This window comes from Balearica regulorum, chromosome W, assembly GCF_011004875.1.
Source record: "Balearica regulorum gibbericeps isolate bBalReg1 chromosome W, bBalReg1.pri, whole genome shotgun sequence".
Taxonomy (NCBI): Eukaryota; Metazoa; Chordata; class Aves; order Gruiformes; family Gruidae; genus Balearica; species Balearica regulorum.
This window is the reverse complement of record NC_046219.1, coordinates 24,334,205-24,354,518: the sequence shown is the minus strand read 5'-3', so window position 1 is coordinate 24,354,518 and position 20,314 is coordinate 24,334,205. Positions and strand designations below refer to the sequence as shown.

At 46.1% G+C, this 20,314-nt stretch overlaps 1 long non-coding RNA gene across 1 annotated transcript in view; it reads right to left on the bottom strand.

The window, feature by feature from the left end:
- Positions 1-8,287: 8,287 nt before the first annotated feature.
- Positions 8,288-20,314, bottom strand: part of LOC142599257 (uncharacterized) — a 78,800-nt gene continuing 66,773 nt past the window's right edge. The window contains exon 3 of the long non-coding RNA XR_012832887.1: positions 8,288-8,472. This is a non-coding gene — a long non-coding RNA (uncharacterized LOC142599257). The remainder of the gene's footprint in view (positions 8,473-20,314) is intronic.

Genomic DNA, 20,314 nt, shown 5'->3' with positions numbered 1-20,314 from the left:
ACACCAGTGTTTTGGCTACTACTGAGCAGTGCCAGCACACATCAAGGCTTTCCAACATTTCTTTTTCCCCAGCAGCAGGCTGGGGGTGGGCAAGATCTTGGGAGGGGACACAGCTAGGACAGCTGACCCAAACTGACCAAAGGGATAGTCCATACCATATGAGGTCATGCTCAGCAGTAAGAAACTGAGAATAGGGGGAGGAACAGGGCGGGGGCATTCGTTGTTTTTTTTTTTACAATGTTTGTCTTCCGGAGTAAGGGGCACGCTTACTGAAGCCCTACTTCCCAGGAAGTGGCCGGACATCGCCTGCTGATGGGAAGTAGAGAATAATCTTTGCTTTTTGCTTTGCTTCCGCGTGCGGCTTTTTGCTTTAGCTACATTAAACTGCCTTTATCTCGACCCACGAGTTTGGGGTTGTTTTTCTCCATCTTCCTTTCTCCCCTCCCTGCCTTGCTGAGGAGGCGAGTGATAGAGCGGCTCTGGTGGGCACCTGGCCCCCAGCCAGGGTCAACCCATCACACATATGCAGGAAAGCATATCCTACAAACCTTTTAAATGTCAAGGGAGACCAAATGCATATAAAAGGTCAGGCTGCAATTAAAGAATACTTGATTTCTCTCTCGCAGACTTTATCTTCACTGCACAGGTACCTAAATCAAAAGGTGTCTCTTCCCTTGGACGCACCAGTTCACCCATTCCAACCAGGAGACATTGTTTACATACAGACCTGGAAAGATGAACCACTAAAAGAGAAATGGAAAGGACCCTATACCGTGCTATTGAAGACTTACTCTGTGGTCAAAGTAGAGGGAATTAATTCCTGGATTCATTATACACAGGTAAAAAGAGCACCGAGGCCTGATGAAGACGAATGGACCTCCACACCAACCAGAGAAGTTAAGCCTCGATGAACTGTACCTGAGAAACAGGACTTGCCTAAGTAGAGGTTAAGTGCCCACAAAGCCAGTTGTTTGGTATTTAGGATTAATAATGTAGTTATCTATTGTTTTGCTGTTTATGTATAGAATGATTTTTTTTTTCTTTCACAGGGATAATTATAGAACCTCCTCAGAAAGGTTTATTAATTTAACTCTGCTAAAATGGTAAATATTGTAATAGTATATTCAGTATTAGCCATCTGTGAATGACAATTGTAGTTATAATGAAAAGAAATAATGAGACCCAGGAAAAGGGATCTCATAGTCTCAAAGGGGGGGAAAATGATATCCATAAAGTAGAAATTTCCACTTTACAGGGACAGAAATGTGTTTGGGTTAGTGCTTAGACACTGTTTAATTTAGGGTTAAATGCACTACCTTGCTTTGCTAACGACTATACCTTTGAAGAAGAGCCGAAAGACTAATAAAAAGCATGCTTTGCTAAAGAGTACCCTTGAAGGAGAGCTGAAAAACTGATAAAGAGGAAACATCCTGCCCCAGAAGGCGCTGAGAGCTGGGCAATTGCCAGAGAGGCCTGAAGTCAACAAGAATTGCCAGTAACCAGGGGATGGGAAAGGTGGCTGGGGGAGGGGGCAGGTTTACCACCATCTACCCAATTAAAGGACTATGCAAGTTACACCCCCCAAACCCTCAAGGAGCATGCCTGCTAATTTAAATATGCTTGACCAATAGTAGATGATGTGGTAATTAATAATCAATTAATGTAAATTTAGGTGGGTTTTTCTAATCCTGTAACAAGATGAATGTGTGGTAGATTCTGTGTGTATTGTGCTAGCTTTGTGGAATTACCACCCAGCACCCATCCCTGTGCAGACATGAAATAAATAAAATACCTCTGCTCTGTGTGTATATTTGTGTACTGCACACCAGGTAAATGATCCCACTTTTGGGACAACACCAGGATATGGAGAAGGCTGAGGTACTCAATGACTTTTTTGCCTCAGTCTTCACCAGCAAGGGCTCTAGCCACACTGCCCAAGCCTCAGAAAGCAAAGACAGGGATTGGGAGAATGAAGAACCACCCACTGTAGGAGAAGATCAGGTTCGAGAATATCTAAGGAACCTGAAGGTGAACAAGTCCATGGGACCTGATGAGATGCATCCATGAGATGTGAAGGGAACTGGTGGATGAAGTTGCTAAGCCCTTATGCATCACATTGGAGAAGTCCTGGCAGTCTGGTGAAGTTCCCACTGACTGGAAGAGGGGGAACATAACCCCCATTTTTAAAAAGGGAAAAAAGGAAGACCCGGGGAACTAGAGTTCACCCCTGTGCCTGGCAAGATCATGGAGCAGATCCTCCTGGAAACTATGCTCAGGCACATGGATAATAAGGAGGTGATTGGTGACAGCCAACACAGCTTCACTAAGGGCAAATCGTGCCTGACAAATTTGGTGGCCTTCTATGATGGGGTGACAGCGTTAGTGGATAAGGGAAAGGCAACTGACGTCATCTACCTGGACTTGTACAAGGCATTTGACCCTGTCCCGCATGACATCCTTGTCTCTAAATTGGAGAGACATGGATTTGATGGATGGACCACTTGGTGGATAAGGAATTGGCTGGACGGTCGCACTCAAAGAGTTGTGGTCAACGGCTCAATGTCCAAGTGGAGAACGGTGACGAGTGGTGTTCCTCAGGGGTCGGTACTGGGACCGGCCCTGTTTAACATCTTTGTCGGCAACATGGACAAGCAGGATCGAGTGCACCCTCAGCAAGTTTGCTGATGACACCAAGCTGTGTGGTGTAGTTGACACACTGGAGGGAAGGGATGCCGTCAATCCCAAGCACAGCTACAGGTTGAGCAGAGAATGGATTGAGAGCAGCCCTGAGGAGAAGGACTTGGGGGTGTTGATTGATGAGAAGCTCAACATGAGCTGTCAGTGCACACTTGCAGTCCAGAGCGTCAACTGTTACAAGGACATGGAGCTGTTGGAGCGAGTCTAGAGGAGGGTCACGAAGATGATCAGAGGGTTGGAGCACCTCTCCTATGAGGACAGGCTGAGAGACTTGGGATTGTTCAGCCTGGAGAAGAGAAGGCTCCGGGGAGACCTAATTGTGGCCTTCCAGTACCTGAAGGGGGCCTACAGGAAAGATGGGGAGGGACTGTTTATCAGGGAATGTAGTGACAGGACAAGGGGTAATGGGTTTGAGCTGAAGGAGGGTTGATTTAGATTAGATGTTAGAAAGAAATTCTTTACTGTGAGGGTGGTGAGGTACTGGAACAGGTTGCCCAGAGAGGTTGTGGAGGCCCCATCCCTGGAAGTGTTCAAGACCAGGTTGGATGAGGCTTTGGGCAATGTGGTCTAGTGGAGGGTGTCCCTGCCCATGGCAGGGTGGGTTGGAACTAGATGATCTTTAAGGTCCCTTCCAACCCAAACCATTCTATGATTCTGTGATTCTATGATTAATCATAAATTCACTGACATTGCTTCTGTGTCTCTCATTATTATATATCATAATCTGTGCTAAATTAATATTTCTCCTTTTTACAGTTAATCCTCTTTCTTTAATACACCTTTAATATCTTTAATACTGTGTTGGTTTTGCGTGGCAAGGTTTTGGTAGCGGGGGGGCTACAGGGGTGGCTTCTGTGAGAAGCTGCTAGAAGCTTCCCCTGTGTCTGATAGAGCCAATGCCAGCCAGCTCCAAGACGGACCCGCTGCTGGCCAAGGCCAAGCCAATCAGCGCCTCTGTGATAACATATTTAAGAAAGACAAAAACAGTTAGAGAGCGCTTTTGCAGCCAGAGAGAGGAGTGAGAAGATGTAAGAACATCTGCAGACACCAAGGTCAGTGAAGAAGGAGGGGGAGGAGGTGCTCCAGGCGCCGGAGCAAGATTCCCCTGCAGCCCGTGGTGAAGACCATGGTGAAGCAGGCTGTCCCCCTGCAGCCCATGGAGGGAGGATGAGGGGGTGTAGCGATTCCACCTGCAGCCCGTGGAGGACCCCACGCTGGAGCAGGTGGAGACACCTGAAGGAGGCTGTGGCCCCGTGGGAAGCCCACAATGGAGCAAGCTCCTGGCAGGACCTGTGGATCTGTGGAGAGAGGAGCCCACGCCAGAGCAGGTTTGCTGACAGGACTTGTGACCCCGTGGGGGACCCATGCTGGAGCAGTTTGCTCCTGAAGGTCTGCACCCCGTGCAGGAGACTCACGTTGGAGAAGGCCGTGAAGGACTGTCTCCCGTGAGAGGGACCCCACGCTGGAGCGGGGGAACAATGAGTCCTCCCCCTGAGGATGAAGAAGCGGCAGAAACACCGCGTGAGGAACTGACCGTAACCCCCACTCCCCGTCCCCCTGTGCCGCTGAGGGGGGCGGAGGTTGAAGCCGGGAGTGAAGTTGAGCCCGGGAAGATGGGAGGGGTGGGGGGAGGTGTTTTTAAGATTTGGTTTTATTTCTCATTCCTCTACTCTGTTTTGCTTAGTAATAAATAAGATGAATTCCCTCTCTAAGTTCGGTCTGTTTTGCTCGTGATGATAATTAGAGAATGATCTCTCCCTGTCCTTATCTCGAATCGTAAGTTTTCTTTCATTGTACCTTTTCTCCCCTGTCTAATGAAAGAGGGGAGTGATAGAGCGGCTCTGGTGGGCACCTGGCCCTCAGCCAGGGTCAACCCACCACAAATACACACAAATTATGTTTTTATTACACAATTCATAGCTCAAATATATAGGCATATGTTTCTGTAAATAAATATAATCATGTAAAACTTAGAGACTTATAATATTAAATATTCAGGATTTTTTTACAACATAGCCTTAGGCTATTAGATCTGTACAGTAGAAGACAATGTTAACTAATGATGTGATAACTAATGTATTCTAAAAGGCTTCCTTAGAGAGAGCACATTACCGTAATATGTAATGTTTTTTCAGTGCTAACTGTAATATTAATCTGCACAAAGCTACAGTACTGTGTCCTGGGTATATAATAATAGTTACAGATCATAGAATCATAGATCCCATGCTAGCTGCTGAAAATGGGGAGTTGCTGTCATGGGAACTCAATAATTCCTAATTTATTATTGCATGTTTACATTGCAATGGCATACACAAAGTCAAACAAAGCAAAAGCACTCCCTGTGACTCCAGATGTGTGCCTTGTAGGAGAACGACTGGCATGCAAATGCTCAGTAAATATAATACCAGTATTGAACTATTTTGTAATTGATGTAAGGATAAAGATAGAAACCAAACTAATTAAAATATATTTTTTTTAATTTATTTTATTTTGCACTTAAACAGTATGATTGCACTGCAGCTATTATAAGAAGAAAAGAGATAGGAGCAATGCTTCAAAATGAGATTTAGCTTATGCAAACTTTCTACTTATGTTATTTATCCCAATAAGATTTACAATCACTTGCTCATTTCATAATGAAATTCTAATATAATGAGGCACAGCTCTGGAAAACTGTGATTTACAGCTCTGAATGGCTGCTTATATCTCTGGTGAATTTGTTCAGTTGCTCTCATGTTATCTTAGCAAACATCACTACAGCATCCTGATAGCTTAGCATCGTACGATTAGTTCAGCATGGGATCACCCAAAGTCCCCCATATTAGAGAGATATGCACTAAAGAAATGCTTGTCATAGTAATTAAAAACTGGAGTGTTTGCTAGTGCTTTATTGCTGTAGTGCATATACACTTCTTCATCTGTTATTTTTCCATAAACAACGATACTGTGATAAACTCTTCATTCTCCCCTTTTCTTTATCTTTTATGTACATTGGATTTATTCTAAAATAATCATTTCAGATGTGTGCAGGACAATTCTTTCATTAAGAGATGTGAGTTGAAGAAAAGATTTCACAATAAAAGATTTTTAAAAGTTGCTGCCTGCAGACAAACTTTTGGTTTTATCACATCCCTCAAAACATCTCAGATTTTATTTCATGTTTGTCTTCCCATCCCTTTAATGAGCACCATCCAGTTTCTCCTAAACAAAAAATATCTGTCTCCTCTAGACTTGGTCAACACTTTGAATTCAAAAACGAAATTTTGGAGGCCTAATATTTCTTTCCTATGCAAAGTCAGTGAAAAATGTATAAAGAGTTTTTCTGATGTGTTTTCTCATAGCTCTCTGTTGTTTTTAATGGGATGGCAACTTCAAGGAAGGGAAATAATGAAGCTGGAGGTTTCCAAGCAACACAGGAACAGAGTGGGTGGGAAGAGTTATTCAGTGTGAAGCTACTCCAAGGGATGAAAAAAAGATTTTAGCAAGGAGAGTCAAATTTTCTTCTATAGTTGGTCAGAAGAAGGGATATAAACTGTAGATTTTAGACTTGAACTGAGAAGAATACTCCATAATCCTTGATCTCCTGAGGATTGACTGGCCATCCAATCAAAGGAGCTGAAGTTGAACAGGATATTATTTGGAGTTATCAAGATTTCATATTTATATTGTTCAGTCAATAACATTCCTATTGCACTTCATGAGCTGAAGTCTATTTTCTAATTAAGCCTAGGGAATAAAATCCTTACTTCAAACTGGGATGACAATATTATGTTTCCTCAGGCAATAAAGAGGTTCCTTTCCAAATAATCTTGATGTACTTCTGTCACATCCTCACACTGGGTCTGCACATCACTCCTTTCCAGAGAGAAACAATGCTGTAAAAGGGAAGTTAATGCTGGTCTGCCCTCTATTAATGTCTCCCTGGTATTGGACTGTATATTCATACCCATGGCATGGTATAAATGAAGCCCTGTCCTGGTTTCAGCTGGGATAGAGTTAATTTTCTTCCTAGTAGCTATTCTAATGCAGTGTTTTGGATTTAGTATGAAAATAACATTGATAACACACTGATGTTTTAGTTGTTGCCAAACAGTGTTTACAATTAAGTTAAGGACTTTTCAACTTCCCAGGCAGTGCCAGCAAGGAGGCATGAGCCTTCCGCAGGAGGTGCAGAAGAAGCTGGGAGAGGACACAGCCAGGAGAGCTGACCCAAACTGGCCAAAGAGATATTCCATACCATATGACGTCATACTTAGTATATAAGCTGGGGGGAGTTGGCCGGGAAATGCCACAGCTTGGGAACTAGCTGGGCATTGGTCAGCAGGTGGTTTTGTATATTTTGTTATTGTTATTTTCCTTTTCTGTCCTATCTGTCTTTATCTCAACCCACAAGTTTTTGGTTTTGAGGAGTGAGCGAATGGCTGTGTGGTTGTTTTAGTTGCCTGCCAGGTTAAACCACAACAAGCCCATATGTTTCCTGCTCTCTGAACACCAACAGTCCATCTCCAGTTTTGTAACCCTCTAATTGCCCATTATTGCTACTAGCGAGTAGTTATGAACACTGAAGTTATGGGTTTAATTCATACAAATAACCATTTACCAGTGGAATTTAAAGGATCGCAGTCTCAGCATCTTACAGCTTCCTGTCCCTTTATCTTTCCACTGCTCAGTTTACTTCATTAGATATACTCTTCCATATATGAGGGAATTGTCTGACACAGCATCCTTGTCGCTAAATTGGAGAGATGTGGGTTTGGTGGATGCACTGTTAGATGGATAAGGAATTGGCTGGATGGCCGTGCCAAAGAGTCAATGGCTCAATGTCTAAATGGAGTAACAAGTGGTGTCCCTCAAGGGTCTGTACTGGGACAAATACTATTTAATATCTTCATCAACAACATAGACAGTGGGATTGAGTGCACCCTCAGCAAGTTTACAGATGACACCAAGCTGAGTGGGGCAGTTGATATGCTTGAGGGAAAGGAGGTCACCCAGAGGGACCTTGAGAGGCTTGATGAGTAGGCCCATGCAAAACTCATGAAGTTCAAAAAGGCCAAGCGCGAAGTCCTGCACCTGGGTTGGGGCAATCCCCAACATCAATACAGACTGAGGAATGAATGGATTAAGAGTAGCCCTGAAGAGAAAGACTTGGGGAAATTGGTAGATGAAAAATTAGATATGTGCTGGCAGTGTCTTTTCATGTCTCTCAGCAAGAGCCAACTGGGCCGATTTGTCCCCCTCTGTAGCACAGAGATGCATGATCTGCACCGTGAACTGAAACTTTTTACCTACCCAAACCTCTGCTATTGCATGGAGCTAGGACACTGTGGTGGGTTGACCCTGGCTGAGGGCCAGGTGCCCACCAGAGCCGCTCTATCACTCCCCTCCTTCTCTAGACAGGGGAGAAAGAAGTACAATGAAAAGCTTGTGGGTCGATATAAGGACAGGGAGAGATCACTCACTAATTATCGTCACGAGCAAAACAGACTGAACTTAGAGAGGGAATTAATCTAATTTATTACTAAGCAAAACAGAGTAGAGGAATGAGAAATAAAACCAAATCTTAAAACACCTCCCCCCACCCCTCCCATCTTCCCAGGCTCAACTTCACTCCCGGCTTCAACCTCTGCCTCCCCCAGCGGCACAGGGGGATGGGGAATGGGGGTTACGGTCAGTTCATCACACGTTGTTTCTGCCGCTTCTTCCTCCTCAGGGGGAGGACTCCTCTCATCGTTCCCCTGCTCCAGCATGGAGTCCCTCTCACAGGAGACAGTCCTTCACAAACTTCTCCAGCGTGGGTCTCTTCCACGCGGTGCAGACCTTCAGGAACAGACTGCTCCAGCGTGGGGTCCCCCACGGGGTCACAAGTCCTGCCAGCAAACCTGCTCTGGCGTGGGCTCCTCTCTCCACGGATCCACAGGTCCTGCCAGGAGCTTGCTCCAGCGCGGGCTTCCCACAGGGCCACAGCCTCCTTCAGGTGCCTCCACCTGCTACAGCGTGGGGTCATCCATGGGCTGCAGGTGGAATCTCTACACCCCCTCATCCTTCCTCCATGGGCTGCTGCAGGGGGACAGGCTGCCTCACCATGGTCTTCACCGCGGGCTGCAGGGGGATCTCTGCTCTGGCACCTGGAGCACCTCCTCCCCCTCCTTCTGCACTGACCTTGGTGTCTGCAGAATTTCTTACATCTTCTCACTCCTCTGGCTGCAAAAGCTCCCTCTCTAACTGTTTTTTCCCTTCTGACATGGTTTAGCCCCAGCCGGTAGCTAAGTGCCACGCGCCGCTTGCTCACCCCTCCCCTGGCGAGATGGGGAGGGGAAAGGAAAAAAAAAAGCAAAGCCTCGAGGGTTGGGATAAGGGCAGTTTACTGGGACAGCAAGGGAGAGGGAAAACAATCAACAACAGTGCTGATAACAGATATTCACAATGGGTGATATCAGAGAACGATTTACCAATCCGAGGATGATTTACCAATCCGAGGACTGACACACCAGAGGCTCGACCCGTCCAGGAGTCCTGGAGCCATGCTGAGCCCTCCCCTGCCCGACTAGCCCCCTTTTATGGTGAGCATGATGTCACATGGTATGGAATAGCCCCCGGCCAGCTTGGCTCACCTGTCCTGGCTCCTTGGGAAATTAACTCTATCCTTGCCAGAACCAGGACATTATCCACCCCTTATTCCATACCATCTACGTCGTGCCCAGATTATTTTACAGATCTCATTGCCTTACTCTATGGGCTATCGCTCTAAAATGTCTGTCGAGTTCATTTAGTCCATGGCTTTGGGTTCCATCTGCCATTACAGTCTCTCAGAGCAGGAGCAATGGTGCGTGCTGCTGGATTGTTGCACGCTGCATCCGGAGTCTTCACAGCCGGTGTATCTGGTATGGTCCATGCTCACAGTCTGGATGCCAAAGATGTGATTTTTCGATAAAGTTTCTGGGCACCAGTTGATGAAGTCAGTTCTAGTTCCATCATTGTGGCACTTTGTTCAGTTTCAAGGTCCATCCTTCCTTAGTTTTGGGTGATTCTTATGGTCATACCATTGATACAGTATATTGCTATTAATATCATGCAATTTAATTGGCTATTTTCACCCAAAATCAAATCCCCTTGGGGTACACACCGGACTTCCCCATCTTTTCTCATCACCCACCAAGTGCACCCTGGTCCCTGAGCAAAAGCAATCCCGCAGATGGGCTTGCCTTTGCCTGAAGCAGGGATAACCCAAACTGTTTTACCCAACATATTCTTCATGCGCACTACAGGAACTTTATCCCCTTCTACTGGGCGTGGGAATTTTGACTGGGCAGGGCCAGCTCGATTGGCAGATCCCCTAGTGTTAACTAACCAGGTGCATTTGCTAAATGTGTGTCCCAGTGTTTGAGGGTCCCACCACCCATTGCCCTCAGGGTAGTTTTTAGCAGCCCATTGCACCTTTCAACTTTCCCAGAGGCTGGTGCATGGTAGGGGATGTGATACACCCACTCAATACCATGCTCTTTGGCCCAGGTGTCTATGAGGTTGTTCTGAAAATGAGTCCCGTTGTCTGACTCAATTCTCTCTGGGGTGCCATGTCGCCACAGGACTTGCTTTTCAAGACCCAGAATAGTGTTCCGGGCAGTGGCATGGGGCACAGGATATGTTTCCAGCCACCCAGTGGTTGCTTCCACCATTGTAAGAACATAACGCTTGCCTTGGTGGGTTTGTGGGAGCGTGATGTAGTCGATTTGCCATGCTTCCCCATATTTATATTTCAACCATCGGCCTCCATACCACAGAGCCTTTACCCGCTTGGCTTGCTTGATTGCGGCGCACGTTTCACATTGATGGATGACCTGTGAGATGGCGTCCATGCTCAAGTCCACCCCTCAGACACAAGCCCATCTATATGTCGCATCTCTTCCTTGATGGCCTGAGGTGTCATGGGCCCACCGAGCTAGAAATAATTCACCCTTACGCTGCCAGTCCAAATCCACCTGAGCCACTTCAATCTTGGCAGCCTGATCTACCTGCTGGATGTTCTGATGTTCCTCAGTGGCCCGACTCTTTGGTACGTGGGCATCTACATGACGTACCTTTGCAACCAGCTTCTCTAGCCGGGCAGCAATATCTTGCCGCAGTGGGGCAGCCCAGATGGGTTTGCCTCTGCGTTGCCAGTTGCTCTGCTTCCACTGCTGTAACCACCCCCACAGGGCATTGGCCACCATCCATGAGCCAGTAGAGAGGTACAGAGCTGGCCACTTTTCTCTTTCAGCAATATCTAAAGCCAGCTGGATGGCTTTCACCTCTGCAAACTGGCTCGATTCACCTTCTCCTTCAGCAGCTTCTGTGACTCGCCATGTAGGACTCCATACAGCGGCCTTCCACCTTCGATGCTTTCCCATGATGCGACAGGACCCATCAGTGAAGAGGGCATGTGGTTTCTCATCTTCTGTTAGTTTATTATACGGTGGGGCTTCTTCAGCACGTGTGATCTCCTCCTCTGGCGACATTCCGAAATCTTTGCCTTCTGGCCAGTCTGTGATCACTTCCAGAATTCCTGGACGACTGGGGCTTCCTATTCTAGCCCGTTGTGTGATCAGTGCAAGCCACTTACTCCACGTACCATCGGTTGCATGATGTGTAGAAGGAGCCCTCCCTTTGAACATCCAGCCCAGCACTGGCAGTCGGGGTGCAAAGAGGAGCTGTGCTTCAGTGCCAATCACCTCTGAAGCAGCTCGAACCCCTTCGTAGGCTGCCAATATCTCCTTTTCCGTTGGAGTGTAGCGGGCCTCGGATCCTCTGTATCCCCGACTCCAACACCCCAGGGGTCGACCTCGAGTCTCCCCTGGTGCTTTCTGCCAGAGACTCCAGGTAGGGCCATTCTCCCCGGCTGCGGTGTACAGCACATTTTTTACATCTGGTCCTGCCCGGACTGGCCCAAGAGCTACGGCATGAACTATTTCTTGTTTAATTTGTTCAAAAGCTTGTCGTTGCTCAGGGCCCCATTGGAAATCATTCTTCTTCCGGGTTACATGGTAGAGAGGGCTTACTATCAAACTGTAATTCGGAATGTGCATTCTCCAGAAACCCACAATGCCTAAGAAGGCCTGTGTCTCCTTTTTGTTGGTTGGTGGGGACATGGCTGCTATTTTGTTGATAATATCCATTGGGATCTGACGCCGCCCATCATGCCACCTTATTCCTAAAAACTAGATCTCCTGTGCAGGCCCCTTCACCTTACTTCGTTTTATGGCAAAGCCAGCCTGCAGCAGGATTTGGATTATTTTCTTCCCTTTCTCAGAAACTTCCTCTGCTGAGTTGCCCCATACAATGATGTCCTCAATGTATTGCAGGTGCTCTGGGGCTTCACCCTTTTCCAGTGCAGTCTGGATCAGGCCATGGCAGATGGTGGGGCTGTGTTTCCACCCCTGGGGCAGTCGATGCCAGGTGTACTTGTCACCGAAATCCGGGAATAAACCTCGTAACACCAATGTAGTGTTAAAAGGCAGGCATTCTTTATTGCAGCGCTGGATGCACGGGGGATAGCTCCACCCGACGTGCATGCCAGGTGATCACCAACACACAGGTTATGTAGGATCAAAACATACATATTCATTATTTTCCCGAGAAAAGGTGATTCTATGATAATCATTTCTAGGATTCATTTCCATATTCTCCTCCCCATCACGCATGCTCAGTGATTTGAGTCGGTGGTCCTCAGGGGTCTCTGGTGGTCGTCAGTGGTCTTGCACCCGTGTCCGCTGGATGACCCCCTTCGTGCAGGCATGCGCAGTACCCTTGTTGTGCAGGTACATCTGCACCTGTCCTTACTTCATAAGATTGATATTCCCGGGCCTATTGTCCGGTTGGGTAGGGACTTTACAAGGAACATAGCAGCATTGTATCTTGACACGGTCATCTTGCCACTTGCCATGGTTAGTTAGCTTCATTACCTATTACCTTGGTTACAAGGTATGGCCCCCCCCTTATCCTACAGTTACATTTCCCCCCTTTGGAAGTTTTGAAATAATAACTTTTCAATACTTCCACTCATATTTTCCTATCCTAGACACATTACAGATGTTCTTAAACTTGTAACCATAGCATCTATGCCCCAGTGTGTCTGCTCATGTTTCTCTTTTGCAAGTTCTAACATAACTTGTGGAGTTACTATTACCTGATTTTCTGGTGTTACCTACCATCCTTCCACATTTTGGGATGCCTTTAAATGCTCTGCCAATTGTTCGTCTAATTTACTGTATCTTACTCTTATGTTCAGAATCTTTACCTGTTTTACTGGTACTAGTGCAAGGATACCTTGTTCTGCAGCCTCTTTTGCAGTTTTATCTACCAACCAATTACCTATATTGACAGCCGTCTGACCAAATTGATGAGCTTTGCAATGCATTACGGCCACTTCCTTTGGTTTCTGCACATCTTGTAGGAGCTGAAGAACTTCCTCCTTATGTCTTATAGGTGATCCTTGGGCTGGTAACAGTCCTCTTTCTTTCCAGAGAGCTCCATGAGCGTGGATCACATCAAATGCATATTTGGAATCCATCCATATGTTTACCCTTTTCCCTTCTGCCATCTGTAAAGCCTGCTTCAGCGCCACCAATTCTGCTTTCTGTGCTGATGTATTTGCAGGTAGTGTCCCTGACTCCAATATCTTGTCGGTGGTGACAACAGCATACCCAGCCATTCGCCTTCCTTCTTGCACAAAACTGCTTCCATCCGTAAACAGTTCCAGATCAGGATTCTTCAAGGGTTCGTCCTTCAGGTCCGGTCTGCTGAAATAAACTTGTTCAATGGTTAACAGACAGTCATGTTCCAATTTCTCAGTAGGATTTTCTGTTGACAGGAACATTGCTGGATTTACAATTGCTGTGGTTTTTAATTCCACATCATCTTGTTCCAATAGGACAACCTGGTATTTCAACATTCTGCTAGGGGATAACCAGTGACCCCCCTTTTGTTCTAAGACAGTTATTACCATGTGTGGTACATATACCACTATCTTTTGGCCCATAGTCAATTTTCGGGCTTCCTGAATCAGCAGCACCGTTGCTGCCACAGCACACAAAGATCCCGGCCATCTTTTACTCACGGGGTCAAGTTGTTTGGAGAAGTACCCCACTGGTCACTTCCAAGATCCCAGCCGTTGCGCCAGCACTCCAAGGGCCAGATGTTGCCTTTCGTGTACAAATAGCTCAAAAGGTTTAGTCAGATCAGGTAAACCCAATGCAGGGGCCATCATTAATGCCTTTTTGAGTTCTTTAAATGATTTATGGCATTCAGGTGTCCACGTCAAGTATTGATCTTTAGATTCCTTCAGGGCTTCATATAGGGATTTCACATACAGTCCATAATTTAGAATCCAGAGTCGACACCACCCAATCATTCCCAAAAAGGTTCTCAGTTCCTTTGGGCTGTTAGGTTTGGGGATCTGACAAATGGCTTCTTTTCTTTCGTTTCCCAGTTGTCTCTGTCCTTGAGATATCTCAAATCCCAAATAAATCACTACTTCTTTCCCTATCTGGGCCTTGTTTCTGGAAACTCTATATCCTCCTTGGCCCAGGAAATTCAATAAACTGACAGTAATTTCAAAACATGTTTCCTTACTTTCTGCTGCTATCAGGTTGTCATCCACATACTGTAATAATATACCTTCTCCTTGATTCTGTTTCTTCCACATTTCTAACTCTTTTGCCAATTGATTTCCAAATATTGTAGGGCTATTTTTAAATCCTTGTGGAAGTACAGTCCACGTTAGTTGTGTTTTTCGTCCTGTAGCAGGACTTTCCCATTCAAAGGCAAATATGCTTTGACTTTTCGTATCCAGAGGTATGCAAAAGAAGGCATCCTTTAAATCCAGTACAGTAAACCATTTATGTTCCTCCTTCAAAGATGTCAGTAAAGTGTATGGATTGGCCACTACTGGGTGTATATCTTGAACTATTTGATTTACGGCCCTTAAATCCTGAACTATTCGATATTCCTTACCTCCTGATTTCCTTACTGGCAATATAGGGGTATTGTATTCTGATTCACATTCTACTAACAGCCCATATTCTAAAAATTTTGTAATTAATTCCTCTAGTCCCTTCTGAGCCTCCCACTTAATAGGATACTGTTTTTGTCTTACCGGCTTGGCTCCAGGTTTTAAAGTCACCTTTACCGGTTCTGCCAGTTTGGATCGTCCCGGAACTTGTCCATACCAAAAGGGGTTACTGCATTGTCCACCGCTTCTGAAATCTGTTCTTCCTTGGAGAAATCCTGTAACATAAACACTCTCGCCTCTATGGCTTTGATTCTGGTATTAGCAATCTGATTTCTCCATCTTTAAAAATTATTTGTGCATCTAATTTGCTTAATAAATCTCATCCCAATAAAGGCAACGGACATTTGGGCATGTACAAAAATTGATGTGTTACCTACTGTTTTCCCAGCTTAAATTTTAACAGTTTCAAGAAAGGCCAGTTCTGTTTTCGCCCCGTCGCACCAACAACCTCTGCTGATTTATAGCTGAGTTTTGCTTTACATGTTTATTATTCTAGTCAAGATTGCCAGAATTTTTCCATCCCTTCGCATTTGTCTGACTTCTTTTTCTTTTTCTCTCTGTTGTTATACACAGTCCAGGCTACTTCAAGCATTTTACCTAAGTCTCTGGACTCAGCCCCTTCCAATTTCTGGAGTTTTTTTCTAGGGCTGATTGTCCCATAAATATAGAGGCCAATTGTATAGCTTCTTCTGTGGTGTTTTTTGTTTGCTTGAGGTTTTGTTTGTTTGGGTTTTTTTTTGGTGTGTTTTTTTTTTTTTTTTTTCTCTGGGTCCAAATTAGTATATTTTCTCGCAGTCACCTTCAGTCTTTCCATAAAGGCTGAAGGGGATTCGTTTAGTTCTTGTCTTACTTCATATAATTTAGACCAATTAATTGCTTTTGGCATTGCATGTCTAACACCAAATAAAATCCACTTCTGATATCTAAACATCCCTCTGGGTCCCAGTTGATTAGGGTCCCACTCAGGATTTGTGGATGGAAAATTCTGATCCACTGTCCCTTGTATAATCCCATTAGCATGAGCTCCTTCCACTTGTTTTCTGGCCGTATTTAGTACCATTTTCTTTTCAGTGTCTTCCAACAAAGTATTCAATATTACTTTGAAATCCTCCCAATCAGGGTTCTGGGTTCTGATTATTGTTTCAACTACTTTGGCAACTCTTTCAAGATCATCTCGATAAGTGCCTGCAGTTTCTTTCCATGCTCTTAAATCAGTTATTGAGAAGGGAACTTTTACCATTACCAGACCCTCATTACCAACTGCCTGTTGAAGAGGGGTCTGGAGGGGAGTTAGTCCATCTCCTCCCCCTCTTCCCCTTGTCCTCCCAGCAATCGGGCTGAATCCTTCTGCCTCCCCTTCCACAGGAGGGGCGGAAGCATTATTGGCCCCCAAATTTTGATCCCCCTGATAATTTCCTAGCCTTCTGCGAGGTGCAACCAATAATTCAACATCATCATCTTCAAATTCACATTTAAAACACCGTTTACCCATATCACAAGCTGAGCAACCTTTTCCAAATTTTTATCAGGTTCCTGCCCCTTTAATGCCATTACCACAGAACTAGATGAAACCAATTCACATTGCCTTTGCCGTTCCGGATGATTTCGCAGTGTGAAAAACAAATCCACATATGCCATTTCATTCCATTTACCTTCCCTCTTACAAAATAACATTAGTTGCAAAATTGTATTATACTGCAATGTCCCATTTTTTGGCCACTTTTCCCCATTCTCTAAAGTATACAGTGGCCACCAGTGATTACAATATTCAATCAACTGTTTCCGAGTCAAAGGATCAATATTTCCCAAATCCTTCCAGTGTTCCAGAATGCATCCCAGTGGTGTTTTTCGTGGGATTGATTTTTTACTCGGAAAAGTACCCATCTCCCAAGGACTCAGTGGTTGTGATTGTGCACTATCACAAGCACTAGTCAGAGGGGCCCTAACCCGTGTTAGAACTCCCTCAAGGATTTCTCTTGGTGCGGGCCTGTCCCACCACGGTGGTAAGAGAAATCTCAACCTTGGAGGCTTCCCCTCCCCTCTGGGCCCTGCTCCACAGGCTTTCGCCTAGCAGAGACTTTTACCTGAGACGTCTCCCTAGCCCAACTCTGCACAGCTTTCACCGCGCCTTACGAGCAGGCCTCCCGTGCTCCTAGTGTGGGCCTGTCCCAATGCGGGCCTGTCCCGGAGAGCCACGGGGCTCCTTGAATATCCAAATCAAATAAGAATGCCTTTACCTCTCCCAGGGGTCTTGCTCAGAGCTCTTCGGTCCGGGGATCGGAGGTTCTCCCCGAGAATTCCCCGGTGCCGGCTGGAGGTCCTGCGATCCCACGGATCCGTCGAGGTTCAAAAGCAGTGTCCCATCTGGGTCGCCAGAAACTGTCACCGAAATCCGGGAATAAACCTCGTAACACCAATGTAGTGTTAAAAGGCAGGCATTCTTTATTGCAGCGCTGGATGCACGGGGGATAGCTCCACCCAACGTGCATGCCAGGTGATCACCAACACACAGGTTATGTAGGATCAAAACATACATATTCATTATTTTCCCGAGAAAAGGTGATTCTATGATAATCATTTCTAGGATTCATTTCCATATTCTTCTCCCCATCGTGCATGCTCAGTGATTTGAGTCGGTGGTCCTCAGGGGTCTCTGGTGGTCGTCAGTGGTCTTGCACCCGTGTCCGCTGGATGACCCCCTTCGTGCAGGCATGCGCAGTACCCTTGTTGTGCAGGTACATCTGCACCTGTCCTTACTTCATAAGATTGATATTCCCGGGCCTATTGTCCGGTTGGGTAGGGACTGTACAAGGAACATAGCAGCATTGTATCTTGACACGGTCATCTTGCCACTTGCCATGGTTAGTTAGCTCCATTACCTATTACCTTGGTTACAAGGTACGGCCCCCCCCTTATCCTACGGTTACATACTGGACACCCCTCCAAGTGAAGGCAAACTGCAGCCTGCACTCTGCTGCCAAAGGGATCGAGAAAAATGCATTAGCTAGATCAATTGTGGCATACCATTTGGCTGCCTTTGACTCCAGTTCATATTGAAGTTCCAGCATATCCGGCACAGCAGCACTCATTGGCGGTGTGACTTCATTCAGACCACGATAGTCTACCGTCAGCCTCCACTCTCCATTGGACTTCCGCACTGGCCATATGGGACTGTTAAAGGGTGAGTGGGTTCTGCTGATCACTCCCTGACCCTCCAGTTGATGAATTAGCTTGTGGATGGGGACCAGGGAGTCTCTGTTGGTGCGGTATTGCCGCCGGTGCACAGTTGTAGTAGCAATCGGCACCTGTTGCTCTTCAACCCTCAGCAACCCTACAACAGAAGGGTCCTCCGAGAGACCAGGCAAACTAGACAATGGTTCAATTTCCTCTGCTTCCAGGACAGCTATTCCAAAAGCCCACCTGTAACCTTTTGGGTCTTTGAAATACCCTTTCCGGAGGTAGTCTATACCTAGGATGCATGGAGCCTCTGGCCCAGTCACAATTGGGTGCTTTTGCCACTCATTCCCAGTCAGACTTACTTCAGCCTCCAACAGAGTCAACTGTTGGGATCCCCCCATCACACCAGAAATAGATATTGGTTCCATCCCTTCATAGTTCGATGGCATTAGGGTGCACTGTGCACCCGTGTCCACTAGGGCCTTGTACTCTTGTGGGTTCGATGTGCCAGGCCATCGGATCCACACAGTCCAATAAACCCTATTGTCCCTTTCCTCCACCTGGCTGGAGGCAGGGCCCCTCGAATCCTGCTCATCATAGTCACTACTCACCTCTTGCAAAAAGGACTTAGAAGTCCCTTCAAGAGGATCAGAAGTGCGGTCAGGCCTTTCACTTGGTCTGGGGGGCTGCCCGGTGGAAAATGGAGCAGCATTCTTTCTGGAAGAGTCCCTTTGTACAGCTGTCTTGCCTTGTAGCTCATGTACTCATGCCCGCAGGGTTGAGGTGGGCTTCCCATCCCATTTCCTCATGTCTTCTCCGTGGTCACGCAGGAAAAACCACAGGATACCTCGTGGTGTGTATGCTCTATATCCCCTCTCCGGAGCAGAAAAACGCTTACTCCTAACAGCTGAAATACGGGTCTGTACAGGTGGGGAGGAAGATATATCCTCTTTGAGTTGCCGGACATCCTGGGACAGTTTCTCCACAGCCGAGACGAGGGAGGAAGAAAGGCTCTCTTCATATTGCCAGAGTCGGCCAGCCACTTCGTCCACCGTGGGTGCCTCTTCACTCTTCCAGTCCATTGCTGCCAGTGAGTTGGCATATGATGATGGTGCACTTCGCACAAATTTTTGCCACATGGGTCGGGTACAGTGGACTTCATCGGGGTCTGTGGGCAACTGTGCATTGTCCGGATCATAATAAACCATCTCCCGCACAGCTAATTCCCTCAGATATTGAATACCTCTCTCCATGGTGGTCCACTTGCCTGGCCACCATACGACATCTTCGCTGAAAGGATACCTTTCCCTCACACTTGACAGGAGGCGCCTCCAGAGGCTAAGGGCCTGTGCCTTCTTCCCAATTGCTTTGTCAATGCCCCCTTCCCTAGACAGGGATCCTAGCTGCTTGGCCTCCCTGCCCTCCAGTTCCAGGCTACTGGCCCCGTTAATCCCAGCAGCGGAGCAGCCAGGTAATAATGTGCTCCCCTGGAAGGCGGCTGAAATCCTTCCGCATATCTCGCAGCTCACTCAGGGACAGGGATCGAGTAATCACTTCTGGTTCTGGCTCTTCTTATTGTTCTCGTGATGGCCCCAGTTCATCATCATCTTTCACTAAGCAAACCGATTTCCTTGTGTATTTCTTTTTGTGTATAGGGGCGACTGATACTGGTATGGGTTGATCTTTTGGCTCGGCTACAGTGCCTGTTGCGGGGGTTTGGGTAGCTGCAGTGCCTGTGAATTTGTTTTCTCTCTCTCCCCCCGGATGGTGCTGTCTACTGTCAAGCAGAACCAGGACACCACAGCTGTGCTCCCTCTCCTGCTGTCTCTGCTTCATGAGTTCAGCTGCTCATATAATCACTCTCTAATGTATTTTGGTTAGAATGAACCAGTTTAAAATATATTAAATTGCTATATTAACAAAAATCTGTGCATTTTGATTGAAAAAATGGTTGGGTTTTTTTCTTGTTTCAGTATTTAATTTGTACATAAAGAATTCAAGGAATGTGTTTTGAAGTCCTTTCTAGTGAAGGAACATGTAGTGTTTTTAACCATAGTTCATATGTACTGCATAATTAACTTTATAATATTTTGAATGATATCTCATTTGCTTTATTTTTGGAGTCTAATCCTATGCCATTAAAGTATTTTTAATGGATTTTTAAAATATGTTAATAGGAAAAGGAGAATCAGAGATAACATTGATCCATTGCTTGATGAGATCAGTCACCTCACAAATAGGGACATAGACAAAGTGGAGACATTTAATGCCGCCTTCACCTCTGTCTTCAACACTGATGATGTACCCTGGGACCTCCGGAGCCCTGTGTTGGAAAACCATGATTGGGGGGGATGATAAACTCCCAGTTGACCCTGAACTTGTTTGAGACTTGCT